This window comes from Oreochromis aureus, linkage group 3, assembly GCF_013358895.1.
Source record: "Oreochromis aureus strain Israel breed Guangdong linkage group 3, ZZ_aureus, whole genome shotgun sequence".
NCBI lineage: Eukaryota > Metazoa > Chordata > Actinopteri > Cichliformes > Cichlidae > Oreochromis > Oreochromis aureus.
In genome coordinates this window covers 117,996,387-118,020,925 of record NC_052944.1, presented here as the reverse complement: position 1 = coordinate 118,020,925, position 24,539 = coordinate 117,996,387, and the positions used below count along the sequence as shown (strand labels likewise).

At 39.3% G+C, this 24,539-nt stretch overlaps 1 long non-coding RNA gene across 2 annotated transcripts; it reads left to right on the top strand.

The window, feature by feature from the left end:
- Positions 1 to 12,204: 12,204 nt before the first annotated feature.
- On the top strand, positions 12,205 to 17,330 carry LOC120437951. Of its 2 annotated transcripts, XR_005611524.1 has the most exons (5): positions 12,205 to 12,773; positions 14,551 to 14,579; positions 15,141 to 15,437; positions 15,548 to 15,580; positions 15,821 to 17,330. It is a non-coding gene; the product is annotated as an uncharacterized LOC120437951 (long non-coding RNA). The 2 variants fall into 2 exon arrangements; XR_005611523.1 differs by lacking the exon at positions 14,551 to 14,579 and having other exon boundaries at positions 12,208 to 12,773.
- Positions 17,331 to 24,539: the final 7,209 nt, after the last annotated feature.

Sequence of the window (24,539 nt, the reverse complement as noted above, 5' to 3'; positions counted from 1 at the left end):
CCTGTGCACTTTTTCCCGCCAAAACAGGTGCAGCCGTTTTACACACACAGAGCACAGAGACAGGATTTCTGCAGTGAATTTCTCATAGTGAGGATTCCTCTCAAACAAATGGCCATAATTTCCTAACCGTAGGGGCTAGAACGGTCATTCTTACACCGTTTTGTTCAGAAGAGATGGGGAATCTTACAGTGTTGAGAATTTATCATTAAAATATGAATTTTAAAGATATTTGACTTCTAATGCACCATAACTGAGTATAGGCAAGCGAAAACTGCCTTGGCTTGCCCTCAAACAACGCTTTCTAACTCTAAATCTCTTTGCAGTATTGATATAATTCTTTCACCGTAAGAGACAGCAGGCTTTGGTGAACAATCATGGAAATTTTCAGGTCTCTGTGGAAATCCATCAAAAGATATGATGAGAGAAAAAGTGGCTCATTTCCAGAGTTTGAAATCTGAAGAAATCTGAGCGAGGGACAAATTTCCTGCCCTCAAACAAACCCAATTCATGGCCAAATGGTAATAGATGAGAAAGAAATTCTTGAATTGTGAGCATCAGGAGTGTCTGAAGATATATTGGCACAAGCCTCATGTCTTAACTTCGCTTCGTTAAGGAGATATGACGATTCGAAAATGCCTCTCATTAGAGAAATCCAGCGGTGATTTTGAACAAACTCTCCATTGACTTTCTATGGAGAGTTTTCAGACTTTGTGTTGGTCTGAGGAGATTTGCCAAAATTCTATAAATCCCACAACAATGATAGTGACATTTTCTGAAAGCCAGCAAAAATACCTACGTTTTGATGTATAATTTGTGGAAGTTAAGTGAAAATTGAGCAAGTAGCAAGAAGTTGTTCGAACATGAAGAGAAGACTGCGAAACTTACAGTGGCACACTGGAAGCCAAGTGCATAGCAACCATAACAACGCATGTATTTTGTGAAAAATCACAAAGATGAAACTCAAAACTTAAAGAGGGATAAGATGAAAACGGTAACAGATATGAAAAAGCTGAATCATTCATGAATAGCCCAATAATTTGTGAACATTTTAAAATTTGAATGGTTGTTCTAGGCGAAAGTATGACAAAGTAGTTAAGTTTCAAAATCAAGCAAGTTTTAGCAGAATTGCAGAAGTTTCCCATTCATTTCAATGGGACAAATTAAAGGAAAAAAGCTTAATATTTTAAAAAGTATAACAGTTAAAAATACCAAAAGTCATAGCAGTCGTTAGCAGAAAAAGCTGAATAGTTTAAAATTTGAACGGTGAAAATCGGCTGAAAATTGTTAAAGTAGTTAAAGTCCAAAAAACGTACGGAAGCAACTAGAATAATAACTAGAAAAATTTGCATTTCCTGCGAAAATGCTGTGTGGATGCCTTAACGCTGAAGCTGTCTGCTGAAAAGCTGAAAAAGCTGAAAAGTTGCAAAAAGTTGTATGGTGGTGAAAAAAGCATGTCACCCTGAGCAGGATTCCAACCTGGCCCTACCAGGTACAAAGCAGCTACTCATCTCACTGTGCCAAATTCACTCTCACAGGATAAGAGATGGAGAGACTGACAATTATGGTGAAATGAGCAGAAACTGCTGAGAATTGCGCTGATAAGAGGTGAAATGTTTGAAAATTTTGCAGAAAAGAGGTGAATCAGCACAATTTCTGCAGAAAAGAGGCAAAGAAGCAGAACGTTGCGCTGAATAGAGGTGAATCAGCAGAATTTCTGCTGAAAAGATGTTTTGCTGAAAATAGCTGAAAAAGCTGGGAAACTGAAAATTTTGCTGGAAAGGGGTGAAAAAGCTGAAATTGAGTTAAAAAGGTTTCTCTCGTAAAACAGGTTTCTGCTTAAAACAGCTAAAAAGTTAAGATTTGTGCTGAAAACAGGTGTTCAAATCCCATGACCAGGATTTGAACCTGATCCTTCTGTTCTCAAGGCAGCTACTCATCTCACTGAACTAAACTTGTTCCGACAAACACAAGAGATGGAGAAACTGACAATTTTGCTAAATGAGCAGAGGCCGCTGAGTTTTGTGCTGAGAAGAAGTGAAAAGCTGAAAAATTTGCAGAAAAGAGGTGAATCAGCAGAATTTCTGCAGAAAAGATGGAAAGAAGAATATTGCGCTGAAAAGAGGTAAATCAGCAGAATTTCTGCTGAAAAGACGGAAAGAAGCAATCACAGTAGCTGCTCATCTCACTGAGCCAAAGCAGTTGTTGTCCCACCAAGAGATATGATGAGAGAAATTCTTCTGAAAGAGCAGAACAGGCTGAAAATTTTCAGCTACTCATTGAGTAAAACTGGTTCTCACATAACTGAAAAAAGGTGAAAAAGCTGAAAATTCTGATAAAAACAGCAGAAGTGGCTGACATTTGTGCTGATAAGAGGTGAAAACGCAAACTTTCTGCTGAAAAGAGGCAAAACAACCTGTTTCTGCTCAAATTCACCAATCAGAGGTACTGCCTCTGTCTGCTTCATCCGGTGGGTACTTGTATGTATTTCTGCCATGGAGCGTTAACAAGAATCTGAGGTCCATATTAGAAAAGCTGCTAAAATCATAAAACTTGCGCTGAAAAGAGATGAATCAGCAGAATTTCTGCAGAAAAGAGGCAAAGAAGCAGAAACTTGCGCTGAAAAGAGATGAATCAGCAGAGTTTCTGCTCAAAAGAGTTTTTTTCTGAATACAGCCAAAAAAGCTGGAATTTGTGCTGAAAAGGGGTGAAAAAAATGAAAATTTTGCTGAAAAGGGGTGAAGAAGCTAAAGTATACTAAATCAAAGTATTTGTGCCAAAACAGTGTTTCTGCCATATTGTGGTACTACTACATTACAACATGAATACGGATTAAAGATGAAAGAAACTGGCAACAAATTCCTCCACTACAAACCAGTCTGATACCACTTCTTTGCAGTGTTCACTAAGGCACTACCCAAAAGGCGCCACAAGAGGGCACTCCAACACAAGAGATGAGGTGAATGAGCAGAATTTCTGCTGAAAAGAGGCAGAAGGTTCTGTATGTAGAAAAAGAAACACTGTTGAACCATGTGTGAAATAAATAAAGAAATGAAATGAAAGAACAACCTGGTTCTGCTCAAATTCACCAATCAGAGGTACTGCCTCAGTCTGCTTCATCAGGCTGTGTACTTGTTTCTGCCATGGAGCGTTAACAAGAATCTGAGGTCCATATTAGAAAAGCTGGTAAAATCATAAAACTTTGCAGAATTGTAATAGATTAGCAATATAAATTACAGGTCTGTGATAGTGTATAAATTTGTAGTGAAAAAAAAAACGTGGACCAAGGTGGGATTGAACCCACGACCTTTGAGCTGCAGAGCCGTGTCATTACTGATTGCGCCACCTGGAACGGGGGCGGCGGTCTGAAAGACAGATACTTGGGCAGTCAGAAAATAGATCGCGGTGAGAGGCGAAAAACGCCGTTTTTGGAGTTACAAAACGTCGTGTAACTCAAAAACTAGGTGGGATAAAGAAGCATAATTCTTGTACTGGGTGAATCAGCGGACTTTGGTGTACTTTCACTGCGATTTTCATAGCTCGTTCTACCTCCGTCGCGGAGATATGATGAGAGAAGAAACGGCTTCATTTCCAGAGTTTGAAGACTGAGAGAAGGACAGATTTCCACCCCTCAAACAAACGTAATTCATTGCTCAACGGTAAGATAATTGTAAAACTGCTTCCACTGTGAGTGTCAGCAGTGTCTGAAGATATATTGGCACAAGCCTCATGTCCTAACTTTGCTTTATTAAAGAGATATGGCGATTTGAAAATGCCTCCCGTTTCAGAATTTCAGCTCTGAATTTCAAAACCTCCCCATAGACTTTGAATGGGAGTATTGAGACCTTGTGTCACTCCGAGGCAAATTGCGAAAAAAACGGTAAATCTCACAATAAACATGGTGACATTGTCTGAAAGCCAGCAAAAATACCTACGTTTTGATGTATAATTTGTGGGGGTTGAGTGGAAATTGAGTGAGTAGCAAGAAGTTGTTTAGACATGAAGAGAAAATTCAGAACGGACCAGCACTCACTCTGACTTAATTGCATAGCAACCATAGCAACGCATGTATTTTCTGAAAATCACAATTTTGCAACTGAAAACTTAAAGAGAGATAAGATTAAAATGGTAGAAGATCTGAAAAAGCTGAATCAGACAGGAATAGCCCAATAATCTGAGAACATTTTAAAGTTTGAATGGAGTTTCTAGGTGAAAGTATGACAAAGTAGTTAAGTTTCAAAGACAAGCAAGTTTTAGCAGAATTGTGGAAGTTTCCCATTCATTTCAATGGGACAAATTAAAGGAAAAAAGTGTAATATTTTAAAAAGTATAACAGTAATAAACACCAAAAGTCATAGCCATCATTAGCAGAAAGAGCAGAACAGTATAGAGTTTGAACTGAGAAAATCGGCTGAAAACTGAGAAAGTAGTTAAGTGCCAAAAAGTGTACGGAAGCAACTAGGGGAATAATAAAGAATAAAGAGAAACAGGAACTCAATAGTGTGGAAGCCCTTTTAGGGCATCCACACAACTAGAAAAATTTGCATTTCCTGCGAAAATGCTGTGTGGATGCCTTAACGCTGAAGTTGCCTGCTGAAAAAGCTGAAAAAGTTGAAAACTTGCAAAAAGTTATATGGCGGTGAAGAAACTGAAAATTCTGCTGAAAACAGGTGAAGAAGCAGAAAATGTTTGCTGAAAAGTGGTGAAAAGCCAAAAACTTCTACTGAAAGGGGTAAAGACAGAGAAATTTTTGCTAAAAAACAACCATTGCCCTAAGCAGGATTCGAACCTGGCCTTCCAGGTCCTAAGGCAGCAACTCATCTCACTGAGCCAAAGTCATTCTGACAAAGAAGAGGTGGAGAGACTGACAATTCTGCTTAAATGAGCAGAAGCTGCTGAGAATTGTGCTGATAAGAGGTGAAAAGGCTGAAAATTTTGCAGAAAAGAGGTGAATCAGCAGAATTTCAGCTGAAAAGAGGTAAAGAAGCAAAAAGTTGCGCTGAAAAGAGATGAATCAGCAGAATTTCTGCTCAAAAGAGTTTTTTTCTGAAAAAAGCTGAGATTTGTGCTGATAATAGGGGAAAAGGCTGAAAATTTTGCAGAAGAGGTGAATCAGCAGAATTTCAGCTGAAAAGAGGTAAAGAAGCAGAAAGTTGCGCTGAAAAGAGATGAATCAGCAGAATTTCTACTCAAAAGAGTTTTTTCTGAAAACAGCTGAGATTTGTGCTGATAATAGGGGAAAAGGCTGAATATTTTGCAGAAGAGGTGAATAAGCAGAATTTGGGCTGAAAAGAGGTGAAAATTCTGCAGAACTCTTTTCAGAATTCTGCTAAAAAGAGGTTTTTGCTGAAAACAGCTGAAAAAGCTGGGATTTGTGCTGAAAAGTGGTGAAAAAACTGAAAATTGTGCTGAAAAGGGGTGAAAAGGCTTAAATTTGTGTTGAAAAGAGTTAAAAAAGTTAAACTGTTAACTGAAAGAAATGTTGCCATAAGCGGGATTTGAACCCGGGCCTCCCAGTCTGAGAACGGCTGCTCATCTCACTGAGCTAAAACACAGGTCTTCCCGGCAAAGAAAATCAGTGAGGCCACTGATAATATGGCAGAAATGGGCAAAAAATATTGGAAAAAAAATTCAATATCTCAAAAAGTATAGAGGTTATGAGCACCAAAAGTCATAGCCGGCATTAGCAGAAAGAGCAGAATTTTTTAAAGTTTGAATGGCGAAAATCGGTTAAGAACTGAGGGAGTAGTTAAGTGCCAAAAAGTGTACGTAAGCAACTAGAGGAATAATAATAAAGAAGAAAGAGAAACAGGAAAACAATAGTGTGGAAGCCCTTTTAGGGCATCCACACAATAAAGAATAAAGAGAAACAGGAAAACAATTGTGTGGAAGCCCTTTAGGGCATCCACACAATAAAGAGAAACAGGAACTCAATAGTGTGGAAGCCCTTTTAGGGCATCCACACAATAATAACTAGAAAGCGAAAATTTCAGAAGAAATTTTATGTGTGCCTATGCCGCTGCTAATCACTGTAGTTGCCATTCATACGGCTACAGAGAGCAAAACTCAGAAGAGCAGCCATTCTCCACCATGAACTATGGTAAAAACAAACACCGCTCACGCTTCACAGATGACAGCTTACAGTTTTGTGTAAAGATGAAGTTACTTCAGTACAGCGCCGATTTGCAGGCGCTGTGCACACAGGTTCATGAGCAGAAGTCCCATTGTACCACGGCAGACCCGACAATGTTTGCATGAACACGCTTTGAAGCATCACATTATGGACCACTTTTCACACATGCATTCACTTTTTGTTTTTTGTTATTTTTACACAGTGTTCTGAATTATGAACAATGGTCTACAGCCAATCTTGTGTATTATTATACAAACTTTGGTTGTGAGATTCAGATAACTATTTAATAAAAGCTAAATATTTTATATGAGAGTAAGAAAGAAAAGTATATCTTTGTGTCCACCTTTCTCTGTTAATGCCCTAGCTGCCCCCGGCAAAAGCTTTGCTAGATCCGCCCCTGCACAGTTACCAGCTGTCAGCTACACAAAAACAACTCATAACTTCCCTTCAACTCATTCATGTCACCTAAAGTGTAAACCTGTTTCTCCATCACCAGTTCAGCTCTGATGATTCAGTAAGGACATCTCCTGATTTCATCTTCATGCTCCAGCAAACATCAGCTGATACTAGAAATTAAAATCAAAAGAATTCTAACAACAGCTGATCAAGCTTAAACGTGCTGCTGTTGTTTAGCACGATAAATAAGAGCGAACAGCCGATCATTGATCAGTTTCATGATTGACGTTTCAACACGCGAGAGAATGACAGGGGAGGCTTCGTAACGACAGAATAAATCATAATGTTTTCTCTGAATGTGGGGACGATTCCGTTTGTGCGGCACGGCAACTCTATGAACTAACCCTAATGAATAAAATAAAGTCCAATGTCAGTAACTTAGTGCGCACACAGCTGTATATAAACTCCCGTGGCAGTACGATTGTAAAAGGTCAACGAAAATAAATTACACCTAAACTCGGTTTATATCTGACCCAAATAGAGTGCAGGTCATAACTTCTTACCTGAAATTCAGTTCACCTCACGCTCCTGCCTTCGCTTTCCCTGATCCACGATTGACCTCCGCGTTAGCAAACACCGGTCAATCGGGCGGTAGCCTCACCGCTTTTATGTCTCGTTCGCGGCATGTCCTTTCTGTCACACACCGGTGGATAGCTGCCCTCTGATGTAGCTCCACCACCAAACAACTCAGTTATTTTTCCACATCGACCAGCATCATCGGCCCATATAAATGAAAAATAAGTCCAGCTAAGACACAGACCCTTGCCGAGCGATCGGGCGATGAAACAAATTTTAGCCACCTCACTATCAGCCAAGCCTGGGTGGTTTTTCACGAAGGGTCGCTAGCAGCGCTAGCTGGCTAAGCTAGCGGCGCTAGCTAGCTAAGCCGACTATCAGCAACACGTAAGAGAAATGTTGCTAAATAAACTACACCTAAACTCGGTTTATATCTGACCCAAATAGAGTGCAGGTCATAACTTCTTACCTGAAATTCAGTTCACCTCACGCTCCTGCCTTCGCTTTCCCTGATCCACGATTGACCTCCGCGTTAGCAAACACCGGTCGATCGGCGGTCGCGGCATGTCCTTTCTGTCATACACCGGTGGATAGCTGCCCACTGTTGTAGCTCCGCATTATAGCACCACCAAACAACTCAGTTATTTTTTCTCAAAACTGCGGGGCGAGATTCGCTGCAAAATTTCAGGCGGAAACTGAAGAATAATAATAATAATAAGAATAAGAATAAGAATAATAAACCGAGGAATAGTAATATGTGTGCCTCTTGGCATAGGCACACATAATAACTAGAAAAGCGAAAATTTCAGAAGAAATTTTATGTGTGCCTATGCCGCTGCTAATCACTGTAGTTGCCATTCATACGGCTACAGAGAGCAAAACTCAGAAGAGCAGCCATTCTCCACCATGAACTATGGTAAAACAAACACCGCTCACGCTTCACAGATGACAGCTTACAGTTTTGTGTAAAGATGAAGTTACTTCAGTACAGCGCCGATTTGCAGGCGCTGTGCACACAGGTTCATGAGCAGAAGTCCCATTGTACCACGGCAGACCCGACAATGTTTGCATGAACACGCTTTGAAGCATCACATTATGGACCACTTTTCACACATGCATTCACTTTTTGTTTTTGTTATTTTTACACAGTGTTCTGAATTATGAACAATGGTCTACAGCCAATCTTGTGTATTATTATACAAACTTTGGTTGTGAGATTCAGATAACTATTTAATAAAAGCTAAATATTTTATATGAGAGTAAGAAAGAAAAGTATATCTTTGTGTCCACCTTTCTCTGTTAATGCCCTAGCTGCCCCCGGCAAAAGCTTTGCTAGATCCGCCCCTGCACAGTTACCAGCTGTCAGCTACACAAAAACAACTCATAACTTCCTTCAACTCATTCATGTCACCTAAAGTGTAAACCTGTTTCTCCATCACCAGTTCAGCTCTGATGATTCAGTAAGGACATCTCCTGATTTCATCTTCATGCTCCAGCAAACATCAGCTGATACTAGAAATTAAAATCAAAAGAATTCTAACAACAGCTGATCAAGCTTAAACGTGCTGCTGTTGTTTAGCGCGATAAATAAGAGCGAACAGCCGATCATTGATCAGTTTCATGATTGACGTTTCAACACGCGAGAGAATGACAGGGGAGGCTTCGTAACGACAGAATAAATCATAATGTTTTCTCTGAATGTGGGGACGATTCCGTTTGTGCGGCACGGCAACTCTATGAACTAACCCTAATGAATAAAATAAAGTCCAATGTCAGTAACTTAGTGCGCACACAGCTGTATATAAACTCCCGTGGCAGTACGATTGTAAAGGTCAACGAAAATAAATTACACCTAAACTCGGTTTATATCTGACCCAAATAGAGTGCAGGTCATAACTTCTTACCTGAAATTCAGTTCACCTCACGCTCCTGCCTTCGCTTTTCCTGATCCACGATTGACCTCCGCGTTAGCAAACACCGTCAATCGGCGGTAGCCTCACCGCCTTTTATGTCTCGTTCGCGGCATGTCCTTTCTGTCACACACGGTGGATAGCTGCCCTCTGATGTAGCTCCACCACCAAACAACTCAGTTATTTTTTCCACATCGACCAGCATCATCGGCCCATATAAATGAAAAATAAGTCCAGCTAAGACACAGACCCTTGCCGGCGATCGGGCGATGAAACAAATTTTAGCCACCTCACTATCAGCCAAGCCTGGGTGGTTTTTCACGAAGGGTCGCTAGCAGCGCTAGCTGGCTAAGCTAGCGGCGCTAGCTAGCTAGCCGGCTATCAGCAACACGTAAGAGAAATGTTGCTAAATAAACTACACCTAAACTCGGTTTATATCTGACCCAAATAGAGTGCAGGTCATAACTTCTTACCTGAAATTCAGTTCACCTCACGCTCCTGCCTTCGCTTTCCCTGATCCACGATTGACCTCCGCGTTAGCAAACACCGGTCGATCGGGCGGTCGCGCATGTCCTTTCTGTCATACACGGTGGATAGCTGCCCACTGTTGTAGCTCCGCATTATAGCACCACCAAACAACTCAGTTATTTTTTCTCAAAACTGCGGGGCGAGATTCGCTGCAAAATTTCAGGCGGAAACTGAAGAATAATAATAATAATAAGAATAAGAATAAGAATAATAAATCCGAGGAATAGTAATATGTGTGCCTCTTGGCATAGGCACACATAATAACTAGAAAGCGAAAATTTCAGAAGAAATTTTATGTGTGCCTATGCCGCTGCTAATCACTGTAGTTGCCATTCATACGGCTACAGAGAGCAAAACTCAGAAGAGCAGCCATTCTCCACCATGAACTATGGTAAAAACAAACACCGCTCACGCTTCACAGATGACAGCTTACAGTTTTGTGTAAAGATGAAGTTACTTTGTACAGCGCCGATTTGCAGACGCTGTGCACACAGGTTCATGAGCAGAAGTCCCATTGTACCACGGCAGATCCGACAATGTTTGCATGAACACGCTTTGAAGCATTACGTTATGGACCACTTTTCACACATGGTTGGTGTACCCAAACAGCCGGCTGTAGCTTTTCAACTCACAGCCCGACACACACCCAAAAACAGCCGAGAGAGCACAGACTACGCCCGAGAGGCGTGATTGCAGGTGCCGCTCAGGTGGGTCCACCTCCCCTGCAGCGGCACTGCAGACCACGCCCCGCCACACACATCAAACACGTAAAATAAATATTTATGCACTTTTGCATTCACTTTTTGTTTTTGTTTATTTTACACAGTGTTCTGAATGATGAACAATGGTCTACAGCCAATCTTGTATATTATTATACAAACTTTGGTTGTAAGATTCAGATAACTATTTAATAAAAGCTAAATATTTTATATGAGAGTAAGAAAGAAAAGTATATCTTTGTGTCCACCTTTCTCTGTTAATGCCCTAGCTGGGTGCTTTTTCACGAAGGATCGTTAGCGGCACTAGCTAACTATGCTAGCGGCGCTAGCTAGCTAGCCGGCTATCAGCAACACATAAGAGAACTGCTGCTAAATAAACTGATCCACGATTGACCTCCGTGTTAGCAAACACCGGTCGATCGGCGGTCGCGGCATGTCCTTTCTGTCATACACCGGTGGATAGCTGCCCACTGTTGTAGCTCCGCATTATAGCACCACCAAACAACTCAGTTATTTTTTCCACATCCAGCTGTAACTCCGATTCTGTGCAAGCATTTGCGAGAGGTGAAAGGAGAGAGAGAGTCCCCTCGCTGTGCATTTGCAGCCAAGTGCGGCAGCTAGCTAGGTAGCCGGCTAGCTGTCAGGCAGGACCGAGGTCGTCAGAGCACTGTCGCTAATATGATAAAACAAGCAGATATTTGAAGTTTACACACCTACATTCTCGCCTGAAAATATCTTAAAAGTTGATTTTGTGACCTAGAAACACCAAAAAAAGCATTATAGAATCCAAGTGGTGTCCGCCATTGTTTCACTGGCAGAGGCGTGCTATGAATTGTGGGATATGGAGTTTTCCGACAAGAATAAAAGTTTTAGCCCGTACTACTCCCGGTATACCACTAGAGAGAGCCAACACACCACAAATTACGTCTGTTTCCATGGGGCCAAAAGTCATTTCTTTCTCAGGAGCCTAGAAATTGGCCCAAATTTGCACTAAAATCTAAATATTTCAAAAACTATAAAAGTTATAAACACCAAAAGTCATACCATAATAGTCCAGCTCCAGCCGCACAAAATGATCTAACATATGTAACCCTATTGTCAAAACTGTTTGGCAGAGGAGCGCGGGAAAATTTTCACTAAAATATTAATATTTAAAAAACTATAATAGTCATAAACACCAAAAGTCATAGCACACCATTCCAGATCCAGCCGCACAAAATGAGGTAACACATATGAAGCTTCTCTGAAAACTGCGGGGCGAGATACGCTGCAAAATTTCAGGCGGAAAAAGGAAAATAATAATAATAATAATAATAAGAAGAAGAATAATAAATCCGACGAATAGTAATATGTGTGCCTCTTGGCATAGGCACACATAATAATAATAAATCCGACGAATAGTAATATGTGTGCCTCTTGGCATAGGCACACATAATAAATCCGAGGAATAGTAATATGTGTGCCTCCTGGCATAGGCACACATAATAATAATAAATCCGTGGAATAGTAATATGTGTGCCTCTTGGCATAGGCACACATAATAATAAATCCGAGGAATAGTAATATGTGTGCCTCCTGGCATAGGCACACATAATAAGAATAATAAATCCGACGAATAGTAATATGTGTGCCTCTTGGCATAGGCACACATAATAAGAATAATAAATCCGACGAATAGTAATATGTGTGCCTCTTGGCATAGGCACACATAATAATAAATCCGAGGAATAGTAATATGTGTGCCTCTTGGCATAGGCACACATAATAATAATAATAATAATAATAAATCCGAGGAATAGTAATATGTGTGCCTCTTGGCATAGGCACACATAATAAATCCGAGGAATAGTAATATGTGTGCCTCTTGTCATAGGCACACATAAAAAGTGAGAGAGGGTGAGAGAAAAAAAAAAAGGAAACACAGCTCCCAACAATGGTCCCGTCGTTCATGGTTCTAAGAGCTGTTTCATTTGCGACCTACACATCACTAGTGTACAGGAGGAGCACGGTTTCCTCTCAGAATATTTAGTTTAAGTTTGCAGCTCTCAGCAGAAGCCAACTTCAGCACCCAAGATGAAGACCTTCTTGCCAAAATTTGCCATCAAAAAATACAGCACGTATGTCGCAATGACTGTGATTTTTGTTCACAATTATGTGCTTGGCAAGGATTTAAACTGTACTTGTGATGCTGAGGGATCCTGCAATTCATACATGTGTCTACCTTTTTTTATTTTATTTGCTTTACAACTCTGGACCGACGAGCTTTTCAAGAGAGTCTGGAAATACTCATGTCGAAGCCCTATTTGCTGCAAATTTTTTGTGTTTTTTTGCATTCACTTTATGAAAGCAGTTTGCATTGGTCTGCTTTGGGTAGTGTCTGTGTTCATTGATGGAGACTGGTTTGTTTGCTGTTGGAATACATACAAAGAACATCCACAGTTAGGCTGCAAAGACAAAAAAAACATCACAGCTGAGGAGCAAGTCCTGATTGCTAAGCTGAAAAACAAATCCATGGTGAGTAAAGTTGTTATTCTTCATACATTATACAGTACCACTCTGTGCTGCTCTGTTGAGTTATTGTTGTCTTTTACACCTTTATTTAAGATTAACCTGAATATCTGAATATATAGTGAGGTTGTATTAAGTTTAATTTGCTTAAATTTTAGTTTCATGGGTGTGGTTTTTTTTTTTTTTTTTTTTGTAAATTACAAGTATATACGGAAGCGTAGAGCTGCCACCGGGCAAAAGAAAAAGAAGTATATCACGTTGTAACGTGAAAAATTTATTGTTCTAACAAGATACTTTTCATGTTTGTACAATATACTATCATGTACAAACATGATAGTATATACTATATACTTTTATACTACATACTTTTCACGTTTGAACAACATAATATCACGTTATTACAATATACATAATTACCACATTCGTACAATATAATATTTATATTGTACAAACATGAAAAGTATCTTGTTAGAACAATAAACTTTTCACGTTATAACGTGATATACTTCTATTTTTCTTTTGCCTGGGTGGCAGCTCTACACTTCCGTAAGTATAAACTCATAGATGGTTAAAATAGAATTCAGAATAGAATTCAACTTTATTGTCATTACACAATTACAAGTACAAGGTACCGAAATGCAGTTACATCTATGGTTACATCTATGGTTACAAGCACAGATAATTACAGAATCAAGTGACCAATACAGGGAACTGGATGGTTTCACAGTTCTCTGATGTAATGTTTGGGATAACACAAGCAAATTTTGTTCCTATACAGTACACCCAATGAGTTGTTTTCTGTTTGATTTTCATATAACTGTAGTCCAAATTCCCGGTCCACTCTTCTTTACAACATTGCTTCAGTTTCCTGAGGCTCACAGATATTTGTCCATGAACAGCTCTCTAGGGGCAATTCAGTCTGGTTGAGGTCTGGAGTTTGACTGGGCAATGTTGGCTCTTTTCGTTTTCAGCCAATCTGTTGGAAATTTGCTGCTGTGCTTGGAACATCTTTCCTGTTGTTTGACCCAATTTGGGCGGACCTTTAGCTGTCAGCCAGACAGCCTCACATGAAGAGGGTTAGCTCCCTGATACCTTTCTGATCTTTTAAATTGGTACACTCCTGCAAGATAACTTAAATCTGTGGACCAGATGGTCCTGGCTGTCCCAGATTAAAGCAGATCGGGCCTTTGCTGTGACTACTCCTAAATTGTGGAACAAACTGTCCCTTCACATCAGGACCTCCGCAACACTGGACACTTGTAAAACTCATCTGAAACCCCACTTTTATTCCTTGGCTTTTAAATCAGAATGAGTTTATATTACTTTTTATTTATCTTATTTCTTACTGAAATCTTCTAATTTTATGATTCTTTTTCTTAATTTTTATCATGTCTTTATATTTTTATTTCTTTTGATTATTAAGTGTACATCACCTTGGTCAACACTGTTTTAAATGTGCTATATAAATAAATTTGACTTTGAATTCAGGATACTGTAACATACAGAGGAATTCCCGGTTCAGTCAAAGCAAGGAGCCAGTCAGGGTGCTAAACAGCCTCAAACCATCACACCTTCACCACCATGCCTGATAATTGGTTTCAGGTGTTCACTAAATGTGGTGCTGTACATTACACCAGAGATCTTGACTTTGGTCTCATTTGTTCAAAGGATGTTGTTCCAGAAGTCTTTAGTCATCATTACCTGACGAGTTTGTTGTATTCTATTCTGGTCCACTTCCATTTTTTTCTCTCTCCTCTCACTTTTCACCTTCGCAACTTTATAGGTAGGACTTCATTAGCTGATGCACACCAGGTATGCTGGCTTTTGTAATTTTACTGTTATGAACTTTATCATTTGATATGCTAACTCAGGCCTCTAGAGTATGAGATTTAGTACTTGTGTATTTTTACAGTTTCGGTGAGTGTTAAACGTCTGAATTTGGGGTGAATTTGCTTGGACGATTGTAGCATTGTCTAAAACACATCTAAATGCTCCAGACCAAACTTACAAACAAAATTTTAAAGTCGAGCTCACACTTTATCACTTGACAAATTAAAACCTGAAGACAGTAACACAGCTCATAAATTAATATTTTCATACCTTTTAAACTGTCTATTGCTTTACTTAATTGTAAAGGTAGAATCTCACCAAGAAATTACAATGGATAAGATATCACTCACTCATATCACTCACAGGTGGAGAATGGTCAGGTGGAGCAACCAAGTCAAAAGAGGGAGAAACAGATGCGTTAAAAGAAATGGATACAGACAGCAATTCTTTCACATTTCACCTGTTTAACTAAATACATCCTCTTTACAGTTTGTGATTTCAGAATATGAGTTTTAAATATCACATTTGTTGCTTCTCCTTCAGATTATTGGCTTGGGTATACTCTTGGCTGGCTTTTTGGTGGTTAGCCTTGTGTTGCCACTTGGATGGAAGAAATGCTGTGAAAAGAACAAGAAATGCTCAAGTTGCTGTGACAGAAAACTGCTATATGACCAAATGATTTTGGAGGAGGAAGAAAATGTACTCACAGAGATGATAAGAAAAGCAGCAAAAGATAAGCTGTCAGAAGAAATACAGAAAACACTCAACAGTGAACGTTGGGGGGAATCTTTTGATGTTGCTGATCATCTGATTACAAGCAGAACTCCACCAGGACGCAGGGTAACATCATGTTGCTTTTTGTTGAGTCCAGTGACTTTAAAAAAAATATGTACACCACTTTAGTCCAGACGGGACTGAAGAACAATCATCTGCTTTTTCTGTCTCTGTAGGAAGACATTTCTATGGAAAATCGGCAGCCAGAGGTAAATATATCATTCTGTTGTTCACCTGTTCAGGTTTGATTTTAATTATTTTGTTTTGGACCTACAAAAGTAGTTTTACATTCTGTATTATTTAAGCTCGTGGTTTAGGGTACTAATTAGATTTGCTCAGGAACATAATTTCTTATCATCACTTTGTCTCTTCTGTGCTGACTTTGCTTTGTTTGTATTCTATTCAAACTTAAGTAATCTAAGTTGTGTGTGTGTTTTATACGTAAACAGGGGGGCCCCCTAATGGATGAGCATGTTTGACAAAGATGCACAACAACAATGTGAGGAAAGTATCGCCACTGCCATTCTTATCAGAATTCAAGTTTCATTTTCAGTTTATAACAAAAAAATATGTATGTACATCACAAGTGAAAATATATTTTCACTTGTAATATCTTAAAGATTATAGTAAAATTTTTATGTTATCCTTATAAATACCATGTTACGGTGACACATGTATGTTTTTCTATAATTCAAAGCTTTTTATATGTCACATGAGTGTAGATTTTTAATGGTGCTTATTTTAACGTGTGAACTTGTTATAAGAATCATCTACAGAAAGCTTTTGAGTCACGCATGACTTTGTAGTTGACAACTTGCCTCTAGGCGTCTTTGCAGCCTTTCGTTGCCTTGGGAACCCCTTAAGATATTTACCATCCTTTTATATTTGAATCAACTGTAGTCTTCACTCTTGCTGGTGGCCACATTATCACTCTGTTTAGACCCCAAAGTTTAACTTTTGACCTGCTCACTTCACACTGACGTTGGCTATTTTGCTTCGTGTTGCTTTCTGTGTGACCATATCTTTAAGCTTATGTCACCCTTTTTAACTGAGTAGTCCAAAATCAGTCAAATCCGCAGTAATCTGTCATTCAAGGTCAAGTAAGAACAAATATTTGAGAATCTAGTCTTGTTGGGTTAAGTTAGGATCGTAAGGAGACTGGCAGTGGTAACTCAACTTAAAGAATGAAAAAAACCTCCACTCAGAATGAGACACTAACAACAACTTAAAGGAAAAAAAGTGATTTGAGTGTATTCAACATTTAAATGGTCCAAAACATAGATGTGAACAAAACATTTAAATCATTTCAACATGTAATCTTCAACAATGTGCAATATATCACTTACAGTGTCCATAAATGTATTAGGTAGGCTGTCCGTTCAGTTCAGTGCACTTAGTATTCAGTGTTCTTAATAAGTTTTAATTGTCTTTAGTCACTGGTTTGCTACGGAAACTAAGGAATCGTTAGCAGCTTCTACGACAAACATCACATCTTTGACAAACATATCCTGACTGGTTTTATACTGAGAAACTGGACTGTGAATCACAACTTAATCTGCAACTGTGAGACTCACCAGGATATTCTTCAAAGAAAACGGTGTTCCTCAGGGCTCTGTGCTGGGCCCTAAATTATCCATATTATATATAAATGACATATGTAGTGTTTGCAAGCTGTTAAAATGTGCATTATTTGCTGATGATACCACTCTGTATTGCTCAGGTAAAAAAAATAGAACAGCTTCTGAGTACAGTGGAAAAGGAGTTAAATAAAAAAAAAAATGGTTTGATATAACTAAGTTATTTTTAAATATAAACAAAGCAAAATTTATTATTTTTGGCACTAGACAAATGAAAAATGTCTCTAAAATCAAAGTTGATGGAATTAAAATTGAAAGAGTGTATGAGAATAAATTTCTTGCAGTGATAATTAATGGTAAGCTAAGCTGAAAGTCTCAGAAAAACCATGTAAAAACAAAAATGTCAAAAACTATTTTCATTCTCTACAAAACAAAGTATGTTCTCAACAACAAATCAGTATACACACTTTATTGTACTCTGTTGCTTCCATATATAACTTATTGTCTGGAGATATGGGCTAATGCATACAGGGAGTGCAGAATTATTAGGCAAATGAGTATTTTGTCCACATCATCCTCTTCATGCATGTTGTCTTACTCCAAGCTGTATAGGCTGGAAAGCCTACTACCAATTAAGCATATTAGGTGATGTGCATTTCTGTAATGAGAAGGGGTGTGGTCTAATGACATCAACACCCTATATCAGGTGTGCATAATTATTAGGCAACTTCCTTTCCTTTGGCAAAATGGGTCAAAAGAAGGACTTGACAGGCTCAGAAAAGTCAAAAATAGTGAGATATCTTGCAGAGGGATGCAGCAGTCTTAAAATTGCAAAGCTTCTGAAGCGTGATCATCGAACAATCAAGCGTTTCATTCAAAATAGTCAACAGGGTCGCAAGAAGCGTGTGGAAAAACCAAGGCGCAAAATAACTGCCCATGAACTGAGAAAAGTCAAGCGTGCAGCTGCCAAGATGCCACTTGCCACCAGTTTGGCCATATTTCAGAGCTGCAACATCACTGGAGTGCCCAAAAGCACAAGGTGTGCAATACTCAGAGACATGGCCAAGGTAAGAAAGGCTGAAAGACGACCACCACTGAACAAGACAAGCTGAAACGTCAAGACTGGGCCAAGAAATATCTCAAGACTGATTTTTCTAAGGTTTTATGGACTGATGAAATGAGAGTGAGTCTTGATGGGCCAGATGGATGGGCCCGTGGCTGGATTGGTAAAGGGCAGAGAGCTCCAGTCCGACTCAGACGCCAGCAAGGTGGAGGTGGAGTACTGGTTTGGGCTGGTATCATCAAAGATGAGCTTGTGGGGCCTTTTCGGGTTGAGGATGGAGTCAAGCTCAACTCCCAGTCCTACTGCCAGTTTCTGGAAGACACCTTCTTCAAGCAGTGGTACAGGAAGAAGTCTGCATCCTTCAAGAAAAACATGATTTTCATGCAGGACAATGCTCCATCACACGCGCGTCCAAGTACTCCACAGCGTGGCTGGCAAGAAAGGGTATAAAAGAAGAAAAACTAATGACATGGCCTCCTTGTTCACCTGATCTGAACCCCATTGAGAACCTGTGGTCCATCATCAAATGTGAGATTTACAAGGAGGGAAAACAGTACACCTCTCTGAACAGTGTCTGGGAGGCTGTGGTTGCTGCTGCACGCATAATGTTGATGGTGAACAGATCAAAACACTGACAGAAACCATGGATGGCAGGCTTTTGAGTGTCCTTGCAAAGAAAGGTGGCTATATTGGTCGCTGATTTGTTTTTGTTTTGTTTTTGAATGTCAGAAATGTATATTTGTGAATGTGGAGATGTTATATTGGTTTCACTGGTAGAAATAAATAATTGAAATGGGTATATATTTGTTTTTTTGTTAAGTTGCCTAATAATTATGCACAGTAATAGTCACCTGCACACACAGATATCCCCTAAAATAGCTAAAACTAAAACAAACTAAAACTACTTCCAAAAACATTCAGCTTTGATATTAATGAGTTTTTTGGGTTCATTGAGAACATGGTTGTTGTTCAATAATAAGATTATTCCTCAAAAATACAACTTGCCTAATAATTCTGCACTCCCTGTATAAAACAAATACTCTTCCTATTTTCAAGTCACAAAAAAGAGCTATAAGAATTATAAATCAATCAAACTATATAGAACCAACTTACATTTTGTTTATTAATCTAAATACCCTGAAATTTTATGATTTATTGAATATAAAATGGCACAGATAATGTATAAAGCACAAAATAACTTGCTTTGTCACAGTACTCAGAAGCTGTTTAAAGTCAGAGAGAGTCTCAGTGATTTGAAATGATGTTGATGTGATGATGAGATGATGAAATGTGTTTCTGTTAGAGGAGTTAACCTGTGGAATAGTTATGACAGTGAATTTAAAAGGTGTAGTTAATGGTTTAAAAACATGTTTAAAAATAGAGTATTAGAAAAATATAAATCAAGAATGAAAAGAGCAAAAATAATAATGCTGAAACTCTTGGTTGTTTTGCTTTGATTTAGTTACTTATCTAAGGTGGGAAGTTTTTGTTTTGTTGTTGTTTTGTTTGTTTGTTTGTTTGTTTGTTTGTTTGTTTTTGCATTGCTTTGTTTTATTCTTTGCTTCGAGCCCTGTGTACAGAAGCTGCATGCTAAAAGATCTTTTGTTAAAATGGTTGGCGTAATATGCACATGCTTCAGCCAATACCTTTTGATTAGCCTTGTCTATAGAAAACAATATGAAATGAAATAAAATTAAAAATAATCATTCTTAGTGAGTGTGATCAAATGACTTTATGATTCTAAAAATGGTTTGTGTTTAGATTACTAGTGACATTTGTAATCTTGACAGCCTCTAAATGTGTTATTCAATTTTCATTGCAATTTAATTAGCATGACACCAAATTAGAGCAACAGTTTCCTTAAGGCACTTAATACTGTAAGGTAAAGACTTTTCAATAATAGGGAATCAAGAAAAGAAGCAAGTTAGGGCAGAGCAAGAATGAAATTGTCAAAGTTGAAAAAAGAAGAATGTTGTGTTACATTCAGTTAGAACAGGCTCCGGGCTGAGGACAGGCTGAGACAGGCTATGGGTGGTGGAAGGGAAGGAGTTATCAGATGAATGGGAAAGTACAGCTGAAGTGGTTATGGAAACTGTTACTGTCAGGTTGCTGGGTCATTGTCCCAGCATTTTGAGTTCATTTTGTATTTATGATTCCGCTTTGCTCCTCTTTGGAAGTGTTTAAGTTCCAGCTTTTACAGCTAGTGCTCTGGAATGCACACAAAGCCTTTTACAGCCTACTGAAGATCATGCATCCTATCACTACACAATCGATTATACACCTCTAAGCATATATGGGTAGATATTTCTAAGCATAAATGACAATCACATTACAAATCCAACATAAACTAGCATTTATTATAATGTTTTGCAAAAGTGAAGGACATTTTTATTCTTCTTTTTGCGGCTGGTTTGGTGAATTGGTGAGGACAACGACATTTACAGTTTTGGAATCTGTGAGATCTCTATTTCAAACCAGGTGTAGTTTGTTCGGTTAGCTGTGACACCGTGCTAACGAGGCTCCGTTGTGTTGGTTTACTGAAATTTTGCTAAGTGACGTAACTGCTCTTTTAACTGTTTAGTGTCTTCGCTTTGTTTGGTGGTTTTAGAAATGGTTTAGATGAGGTTTTACATGAGATTCAGAGGTTTCTGTGGATACTACACATGTTGGGGATTAAATTTTCGGACCCCATGTTATAACCGATTAAACGCAATGGCATCGCTTTTGCCCCGGTACCGGGCGTGGGGCTTAAGTGGTTAAGAGGTGTGGGTAAGTTACTTTAAAATAGCAACTTAGTTACATTACTAGTTACTTCTATCAAAAGTAAATCAGTTACTTCAAGTTATTTGTTACTTTCAAAGTAACTAGTTACTAGGGAAAGTAACTTTGGTTTTACTCAGATTTCTCTTATTAATGTGTTGCTTCCCCAACTGGATACCCAGCAAGGATGCCAGTCTTCTAGCTTGCTTACATAACCTGTCACAAGTGCACTGTGCCACCTACCAATAGTAAGGAAAAAATAATGTGCATGTTTCCACGAGAGAAATTTCACGCCTGGACTGTCATCGACTGCCGCTATGGTTCTAGCCTACATCACAGTGTCACATGCGCTTTTTATATCCAACACGGAAACTACAGTTGTGGTGATTTCGGTTGTGATATTTTCATAAACTACTTATTTACCACATCAATAAAAAGCATGGCAGGGCTACATATTGACAACCTTTAAAAAGTGAAAGGAGACAGAAAGACAGGTGAGAAAGAATAGAACTTGACTTTTGAAATTGACTTTTTGATGGCATTTTACACACAGTAGTGGTACAGAATCTAGAAAATGTGGGAAAATACTGGCATCATATACAGTACTTACTTCTGAAGAAATTATGATGGGACCCTGAAAAAAATTACTATGTACAGTAATGGATTTCTATCAGATGAAAATGTTTGTTGTAAGATTCAGATAATTATTTATTAAAAGTGAGACATTTTAAATGAGAATAAGAACGAAAAGTATTTCTTTGTCCCCCCCTTTCCCTGTTAATGCCCTACCTGGGCCCCTGGCAAAACTTTGCTAGACCCGCCCCTGCAAAGATACCAGCTGTCAGCTACATAGAAAAGGATGCTGGTGTTATTTGTCTCTCAGAAACAGTTCATAACTTCCCTTCAACTCATTCATGTCACCTAAAAGGTAAACCTGTTTCTCCATCACCAGTTCAGCTCTGATGATTCATCTTCATGTTTCCCTCTCACCACATATCCAAACTGATATCATGACCAGCAGCTTTACAGCTGTGGCTCCAGCAAACATAGGTTGATACTAGAAAGTAATATTAAATAAATTCTAACAACAGCTGATCAAGCTTAAACCTACTGCTGTTGTTTAGCGTGACATCTGCTGTTATTTTCTTTCTGGCGCAAAGTGAGCAATAAACAAACAAGAGAGAAAAGCCGATCAGCTGATCTTTGATCAGTTTCATGATTGAAGTAGCAACAGGAGAGGGAGAGAATGAGAGAAGAAGAGGCAGCTGTGCAGCGTAAAGACACAGGAATAACTCCAGCTTTGTGTCTTTTTCATTCTAGCTGAAATCCGGGACAAACTGCGTTCCTTCTCAGCTCAATACGAAACGCCTAATATTTTCTCTGAATACGAGACGATTACGTTTTTTACTGGACGGTAAAAAGGCCAGCCTCCACCACTTGCTTATGTTACTAAATCTGTGGAAGCTCCGCCATAGCCACCACCAAACAATTTTACACATCTGCTAACCAGAACGCCGTTTACTAACGTGTGACATCATTCCCAGGTCCGTGTTCCGATTTCCGAGGTAAGTCGAATGTAACACATGAAGTAACAAATAACGACCCTATCTAAATCCCAGTAACGATTAACGCATTCCTGATTTTGGCATAATAACTAGTTACCGTGCTCGTTACCACCATAACATAGTTACTGTAACGCGTTACTTAATAAGGCGATAGTTCCAACACTGCTTTTAACAAAACAATACTAGAATGCCAGACATCAAGCTGTAGTTCTTAAGGAACGTCTATTGCTCTGTGCTATTCTAGGGTGGTTTGAGGGTCCTCAATTCTCAGGTTACCAGCCTAGGACCCCAGACGCTGCTGGTCCGATGCTGCGTCCAACCATCAGTGGGTGAACCAACCCCAGGACAAAATTTGTACCCTTAGACATCAACCTGCAGTTCTTAACAAAAGTCTCTTGCTCTAGTGCCCAGACACTGGAATAATTTTGCATGAGTGCTGTTTAAATTAGCGAACAGATGATTTAGGGTTCATCCAATATGCACACTTGGGTGTAACAGGTGGTGCTTACCTTTAAAATTCTGTTAGACCTGTCCTCTGTTTGCCTCATTTCACGACCCCATGATTACGCCTAATTTGTCTCTCTCAGCCAATTTGGATCCGGGTCACAGGCACCAATTATCGACCCCAATTCCTTTGTCCTCAGGCTTTTCAGAGAAGACGCAAACTCAGTGTAATCAAAACATATGCATTCACTTTATTCAATACAATCTTTTTCAATAACACCTTCAGGAAGGGAGATGTGCACAGCGTGAAAGCCTTCTGCAGATCTACTGCATTACTGACAGGATGAGTGTGATATACTCTGCACCCCCACTCCTCACAGTTTCATTTCTCCAGACAGTCTGACCTAAAGCACAGTATACATGAAAACAAAGCAGCACACATTCAACCATCTTCATCATGTCAGGAGTCATCATCAAAGTGTCAATCAATGAACAGATGATGGATCAATAACTGCAGCTGGATTGTGTTTGTTCTCTCCATCAGATTCCTGTCAACTCACAATCGACACAAACACAGTGAACACAAACCTCCAACTGTCTGACAACAACAGGAAGGTGACACGTGTGACAAAGGTTCAGTCATATCCTGATCATCCAGACAGATTTGATGTTCGTCCTCAGCTGCTGTGTAGAAATGGTCTGACTGGTCGCTGTTACTGGGAGGTCACAAACACGTTTTCACATTCATGGATTCAAACAGTTGATGTTTGAAACTCTTCTAAATGATTCCTTGTAAACTTCTTCCTCTTCAGTCACAAACAAACAGGAAGTGATGTCACATGTGTTCCTGTCCACACAGCAGAATGAGTCTATTGCTGACAGTGATGTACAAACAGAGTGAGCATTTCTGAGGCCAAAATAAACTGAGTAGTTCACTGAATGAACACTGTGAGCTCAGTTCCTTCATCATTAGTATGGATTATATATGTATATGTATTATATTAGTATCATATATATCAGGTGCTGCTGGTTTCAGTCATTGTGCAAATGTGCTGTTTGTAAGGTTGTAAAGCTGCAGTCAGCTGAGACTGAAGAAGTCACCTGATCAGTGAGCAAACGTTTCTGAAAACGTCCAGATGAACAGAATCAACCTTTTGGGATCAGCCAGCAATGCAGCATCATTGTTGTTCAGGTTCAGAGGTTTGCAGGAATGAACTGATGACCAGAAACAGCTGCAAAGTCCAATAAAATACCAGCTGGAGTTCAGCTGCATTTGAAGAAGTCAAAGAAAAGTAAGGATGGCAAAGGGCGATGTTTTCTTCCAAAGAACTGAAAACATGGTCGACGCCTCATTAGAAGAAGAATCTGGACATTTGTGAGGAACTCTAACCAAGAAAGCAACACAAGAAAGCAACGTCACACAGATCCAACAGACAGTTTCCATGACTGGAAGTGTTCAGTGGAAAAATGCTACATTGCATTATTGCATCCTCTCACCACAGGAGGCGCTGTTGGCACCACTGGTTGCTGATCAGCTGTTCTCTGATGATCTGATTGATCCTGTGAATAACGGGACTCACTGAACTCTGTGACACAGTGAAGATTACAGAGTTTAACATCTGACTGACGTCACACAGACAGAAGGATGAACCAGTGAGGCACAGAACACAGTTACTGGAGATACTGGATCAGCTCCATGTGAACCTCTGATGGAGAAGCTGCTGACCCAGAGAAACATCAGGACATGACAGGCAGCTGC